We start from the raw sequence: 7,060 nt of genomic DNA, 5'->3' as shown, positions 1-7,060 counted from the left end.
CAAATAAAATAAATTTTTATAGTTCAATTTTAAGTTGGAAGAAATTAATTTTCAATTTAAAAAAAAAGTAATTTTCCACCAAAGAAATTAATTTTTAACCAAAAATATGAATTAGTCAATAAAAAGATTAAGATTAATATGAAAAAAAATTCTTAACAAAATAATTCAATTCTGAACTGAATTTTCAACCCAGAAGATTAATTTTTCGTTAAAAAAAAGATTAATTATTAACAATATAAATGAATTTTTAACCAAATATTGGATTTTTAAAAGAATTTTCAACTTAATAGTTAAATCTTTAACCAAAAATATTTAGTGACAACTAAGAAGACAAATATTATATAAAAAATACGAATTTTAAACTAAATAGTTTAAGTTTCAACTGAAGATGTTAAATTTTGAACCAAAAATGGAGTAGTTCAATTTTCACGTGAAAGAAATTAATTTTCAATTTAAAAAAGTATTTTTCAGGTAAAGAAATCAATTTTTAACCAAAAATATGAATGAGTCAACATGAAGACTTATCTTCTGCAAAAAAGAAGAATTTTTAACCAAATAATTTATTTTTCAACTAAAAAAAAATACATTTTCAATCAAACATTGAACAATTTAATCTTAAAATAAAAAAATTAATATAAAAAATAATGTTCAACCTACTATAGTTAAATTTTCAAAGAAAATTTTTTAAAACAATTCCTAGCCTATTAGTTAAATTTTCAACTAAAAAGATGAAATGGTCACTAAGAAAACTATTCTATTAAAAAATATGAATTTTCAACCAAATTGTTGCACTTTCAACTAAAAAAGATCAATTTTCAACCGAACATGAAACCGTTTAATTTTCAAATTTAAAAACTTATTATAAAAAAAATTTCAACCAAGAAGATTAATTTTATATTAAAAAAATATTAAAGTGATAACCAAATACATGAATTTGTAATCAAATATTTTCATTTTTAAAGGAATTTTCAACCTACTGTAGTTGAATTTTCAACCAAAAATTTGTAAAAGAATTTTCAGCCTATTAGCTAAATTCTTGACTAAAAAGATGAATTAGTCACCAAGAAAACTATATTCTATTAAAAAATATGAATTTTAACCCTGAAAGTGCCTTGTGGGTGCCAGATACCCCAAGAAGTTTTCACACTCTTCTAAACTCTTCCACCTCTTCCGAACTCTTCTACGTGTGCGTCGCGCTCGGTCTCTGATTCGTTTCTGTTCGCGCGCAATTTGAAATGCTAAAAAATAACATTTTTATTGTTTATCATGAATAATGTCATTTTAACTTTTATAAATGTTTATTAGACCGATATTAATCAATCTTCATAAAAATAAAAATTTATTAAGTGCATACTGTGTGAATAAAAAATATCCTTTGGTACTCATTTGTATTTTAAAATATTAAAACGCATTGGCAATCTTGTTTTTTAATAGAATTATATTAATTCTAGCAGCTGCTGAAAGTGGAGGTAAAAAAATCTTGGGGGGCAAATAAATATCTTTTTCTGAAAGCACCCATCTTGCAATATTTTTTTTATGATAGTACACTATTTCAAAAGTATAGTCATGAATTTTCAGGTTAAAATAATTAAAATTGCGTGAGTTATGCATTTTAAAGTAAAAAAACGCATTTTTTTCACTTTTTTTCAATATTTTTTTTAAAAACTTAAAATCAATAAATGGCTATAAAACCAACTCTACCTTATAAAAAATACCTTAAACTATGTCGGATAATTTTATTGTGACAAAATATTTAATAGGGGTTAAACAATACATGATTAAGTAGGCTGGGGTGTAAGATACCCAAGGTGCACTTTACCGTGATTTTTACCATGTACGTACTTTGAGGGTTAAATCAAATAGTTGAATTTTCAACTGAAGATGTTAAATTTTCACCCAAAAATAGAATAGGTAAATTTTCAGTTGAAACAATTAATTAAAAAAATAATAATCTTCAAACAAATATTAATTTTCCCGAGAGTAATAATATTTTTAATAAGTAATTCAATGCTAAAAAAAAGAAAAAGTATCAACCCATTGCAGAAACTTCTAAAAATGTAATTTTTAATCAAAATAAACCTCTAAAAATAAAATATAAAACATAATAAGTCAATAAGTTTTTTTTTGTGAAATAAAAAGCAATTGTTTGCTACAGAGTTAACAGTTTATTTTGCTTGAATACACGATTAATATCTAAAAAGATGTAGGTTTTTTAATAACACCTCCTACTCTGATTAAATATACATCGAAATATTGAGCAATCATAGAAATAATTCAACAGCCAGTTTTAACACACATTTTCAAAAATTATTTTCGAACAATTAAATGTTTTATAATTCAAAATAATTAATTATTGGATCATTTTCTGACTAATCTGCGTTATTAATTATTTTTTTAATTAAAAGATATGCCCTTCTTGATACTTTTAAATATATATTTGATTTTCACTATTTATTTTAGAAATTTTCAAAAATTTCAAGTCCAATCAATAAATAGATGTACTCTTTCAGATTTTTTTTTATTTTCGAAAAAATGTGTAAAGTGTCAAAAATATTATTATTAATAAAACTAGCCTTCGCTCCAAGAAGGGTTAACTTATAATAAATTATTAATTTTAACTTAACAATCGAGAAGTTCAAGGCAAAAAAAAAACGAGTCTGAACAACTCGTTTTTTTTAATTCTAAAACTTGAAAAACACTAAAAATACTTAACAACGTCGTATGACAAGAAATTTATGTAAAATTTGATATGTTTGCTAGAATCCTCTAAATCTACATAATTGGCACGATAAATGTGTTCCAGACCATTTTTCTCTTAATCTTAAGCTATCTCAGAATTTCACAATTAATTGGAAAAAACCCGAGAAAAAAAACCGAAAATTCATGCAAATTTTTTAAATCAAAAACTTTAACATTTTAGATTTAAAATTATGTCGAAAAATAAGAGATATTTTCTCGGCCTTTCGAGAAAGTGCATTTAGAAACTGATTTTGATTTGATCGTGTAAAATTCTAGTCCTAACGAATTGATTAAAAACTAACTATGAAATTACCATTTTTAGAAAATACGATCTAAAATCGATAGTGCAGATCGACATTATTTTAAACAATTTTTTAGTCCACTAATCCCGAAAATCGAAAGGGGACAAAAAAATGTCTCTAAGAGTAGAAAAATTGAGCTTTGCTTTCAAAAAGACTTTTACAAAAAATTTCTGCAGGTTAAAAAAGAGTGGGACCAAAAAAAAAATTTGCCCACTCACTTTTTTCGATTTTTACATCGAGTATTAATTAAAAATTAAATCACTCATTAACAATAATTAAAAAAGACGTGCAATTTTCAGAGAGCACGTCTTAAGGCAATATTTTCTATTACGAATATTTTCACGGCAATTTTTTATTTTCTCTTCTTTTTTGAATTTTTAGATTTTTCAATCATATTCGGTTCAGTTTTAATTTTTAATTTTTAGGAGAATCTTTCAATGCATGCGTAAATTAAAAAAAAACTCATTAATTAAAAAAAAAAACCGTGGAAAAGTGCGCAAGTAGAATATGAAAGAAGATTTACGACATTTAGCAATTTTAAATACTGAAGCATGCAACGAATACGAAAGTTTAGACAAAAATTCAAATTGGATAAATAAAAAAATTCTTTTTTTTTGTAAAAATTAATAATAAAAGTTATTATAGTAAATTCAAATATTGCATTTTTAACCTATAATATTAATTATTTTTTAATTAAATTAAATTAAAATTAACTTTATAATTTTAATTTTATTTATTTTTTTATTATTTTTATTTTTTATTTTTTTTATTTTATAATTTTAATTTCAAAAATATTAATGTTATATTAAATAAGAAAAAATTCCAAGCAATGAAATAAATAGAAAAATTAAATTTTTTAAAAATTAAATCAACTTTAAATTAATTTCAAGCAAAAGAAAAAACCATTTTGATCTAAAATAAAAATAAAAACAGTTCAAATTAAACGAAAGATAAATTTTAAACAAAAAAGTGAAATTTTTACCGAAGGCCAATAAATAAAAAAGTTTATTTTCAACCAAATAGTTGAACTTTCTAACAAAATAGTGGAATTTTCAACTAGAAAGACCCAATTTTCAACCAAAAATGGAATAGTTAAATATTCATTTAAATTAATTAATTTTAAATGACTAAAAAACAATCTTTCAACTAAAGCAATGAATCTTCAACAAAAACAAAATGAATTTTTAATAAATTAATTCAACTTTGAACCATTTTGAAAAAAAATATGAAATTTCAACAAAAAATTAATAACTGACATTTCGAACAAAAAAGATGAAAACTTTTAATAAAAAACAGTTGAATTGAATCAAAAAAGAAAAAATTTGGAACAAAAAAGTTAAATTTTAAACCAAGAAAGATATTTCAGCCTGTTGAGAGCAAAAAATCAACTAAACTATTGAATTTTGAAGCAAAAAAAAAACGAATTTTCTACAAAACAGTTTAATTTTAAACCCGAAAATATAAATTTTTAATTTAAAAAAAGTTCATTTTCAACCAAATAGTTGAATTTTTAACAAAATAGTATAATATTCAACTAAAGAGACTAATTTTCAACCAAAAATTGAACAGTTAAATTTTCATTTGAAGAAAATAAGAGTCTTCAAACAACAAAAATTGAATTTTTAAAAAAGTAGTTCAACTTGAACCAATTTGAAGCAAAAGAAATGAAATCTGAACAAAAAAAGTAGTAGCTGATATTTCAGACAAAAAACGATTATAATTTGTAATAAAAAAAAACAAATTAATTAAATAAAAAAAGACAAATTTTTGAACCAACAAGTTAAATATATAATAAAATAGTTGAATCCAAAAAATAAAATGGTTGCATATTTAAAGAAATTTGAATTGAGGAGTCTTAAAAAAAAAATTAATTTTAATTGCTTTTATAAAAATTCATTTTTTTTTTTAAGATTCATCTATTTAAATAGAAAAAATCTACCGGGTTGTTAACTGATTGGTTGAAAATTCAATTTTCTCTAAAAATTTATATTTTCTGGTTAAAAATTCAAATTTTTTGTAGAAAATTCATCTGGATGGCTTAAAAATTCCCAAAATTTGGTTGAAATATTAAATCGGTCTTTAAAAATAAATTTTTTTTATTGAACGTTATCTATCTTTTATAGCTGAAAAATCATTTATTTTGTTATAAACCAATTCTTCTGGTTGCAAATTCAACTATTTGGTTAAAAATAAACTTTTTTGCTGGAAAAATAACTTTTTTATAAAAAATTGCTATTTGTGAATTTAAAAATCAAATTTTCATTGTTAAAAATTAATTTTTTTGTTTGAAATTCTTCTTTTTAGGTAAAAATTTGTAAATTCTTTTAAAAATTTATTTAAAATAAATTTATTTAAAAATTCAGCATTTTAATACCAAAATTCAGGTTTTTTGATGAAAATTAATCTTTTTGGCAGAAAAGTAACTTTTTTGTGGAAAATTTATATTATTTCGACCATTTAGCTTAAATTTGAATTTCGTTCTAAAAACGTTTTTGTTTCTGGAAATTGTTTTTTTTTTAATTAATTTTTTAACTGAAAATTTAACTTTCTATTTTTTAATAAAAATTTATCCTTTTTATTTGAAAATTCATGTTTACTTTTGAAAATTAATCTTTTTGGCTAGAAAACCAAAAATTTGGTTGAAATTTGAACTCGAATCTTAAAAATAATTTTTTTTTAAGGTTCATCATTTTGGTTAAAAGTTTCACTATCTTGTTGAATTTTAACAAATAATTTTTCAATTAAAACTGTAATTTTCCATTTTTTATTGTAAATGTATCCTTTTTAGTTAAAAATTCATATTTATTTTTAAAAATTAATCTTTTTGGCTAGAAAAGTAAATTTTTGCTGAAAATTTTTATTTTAAGCTTAAAAAATCAACTTTTTTAGGTACAAAATTCAGAATTTGGCTTGAAAACTAAAAAATTTGGTTGAAATTTGAACTCGAATCTTCAAAATGATTTTTTTTTTGTTAAAGGTTCAGCATTTTGGTTAAAAATGTCACTATTTTGTTGATTTTTTTTGTTAATTAATTTTTCGATTAAATTTTGTTGCAAATTCAAATTAATTTTTTGTTGTTAAAAATTCGTCTTTTGGTTTTAAAAATTCACTATTTTGGCAGGAATTTCAAAAGTTTTTCTCTGAATTAACTATTTGAGTAAAAATTATATTTTTTCTTCAAAATTTATATATTCTGACTAAAAGTTTAACATGTTGGTTGAAAATGTCACTATTTTTTGAAAATTGAACTAGTTGTTTAAAAATTCAAGCCTATTGTTCTAAATTAATCTTTTTGGCAGAAAAGTAACTTTTTTGATGAAAATTTTTATTATCAGCTTTAAAAATCAAATTCTTTTGTACAAAATTCAGAATTTAGCTTGAAAACTAAAAAATTTGGTTGAAATTTGAACTCGAATCTTCAACATGATTTTTTTGTTGAAGGTTCATCATTTTGTTTATAAATTTCACTATCTTGTTGATTTAAAAATAATCATTTTTCAATTAAAACTTTAATTTTCCATTTTTTATTGAAAATGTATCTTTTTTAGTTGAAAATTTAATTGAAAATTCATATTTTTATTTTAAGCTTAAAAAATCAACTTTTTTAGCTACAAAATTCATATTTTTGGCTAGAAAACGCAAAAATTTTGTTGAAATTTGAACTGGAATCTTAAAAATGATTTTTTTTAAGGTTCATCATTTTGGGTAAAAATTTCACTATCTTGTTGAATTTTTAATAATAATTTTTTAATTAAAACTTTAATTTTCCATTTTTGATTGAAAATGTATCTGTTTTAGTTGAAAATTCATATATTTTGTTGCAAATTCAACTACATGGTTATGAATGATCTTTTTGTTGAAGATAGATATTTTGGGGTTTAAAAATGAAATTTTTATGGTAAAAAATTAATTTGTTAGCTTAAAATTTATATTTTCTGTTTAAAAATTCAACTTTTTGATGGAAAATTTCAACATTAAGTTGACATTTTTTTCTAAATTAATTTTTTAACTGAAAATAT

Source organism: Belonocnema kinseyi, chromosome 5 (assembly GCF_010883055.1).
Source record: "Belonocnema kinseyi isolate 2016_QV_RU_SX_M_011 chromosome 5, B_treatae_v1, whole genome shotgun sequence".
Classification (NCBI taxonomy): Eukaryota; Metazoa; Arthropoda; class Insecta; order Hymenoptera; family Cynipidae; genus Belonocnema; species Belonocnema kinseyi.
Note: the sequence above shows the minus strand (reverse complement) of the source record.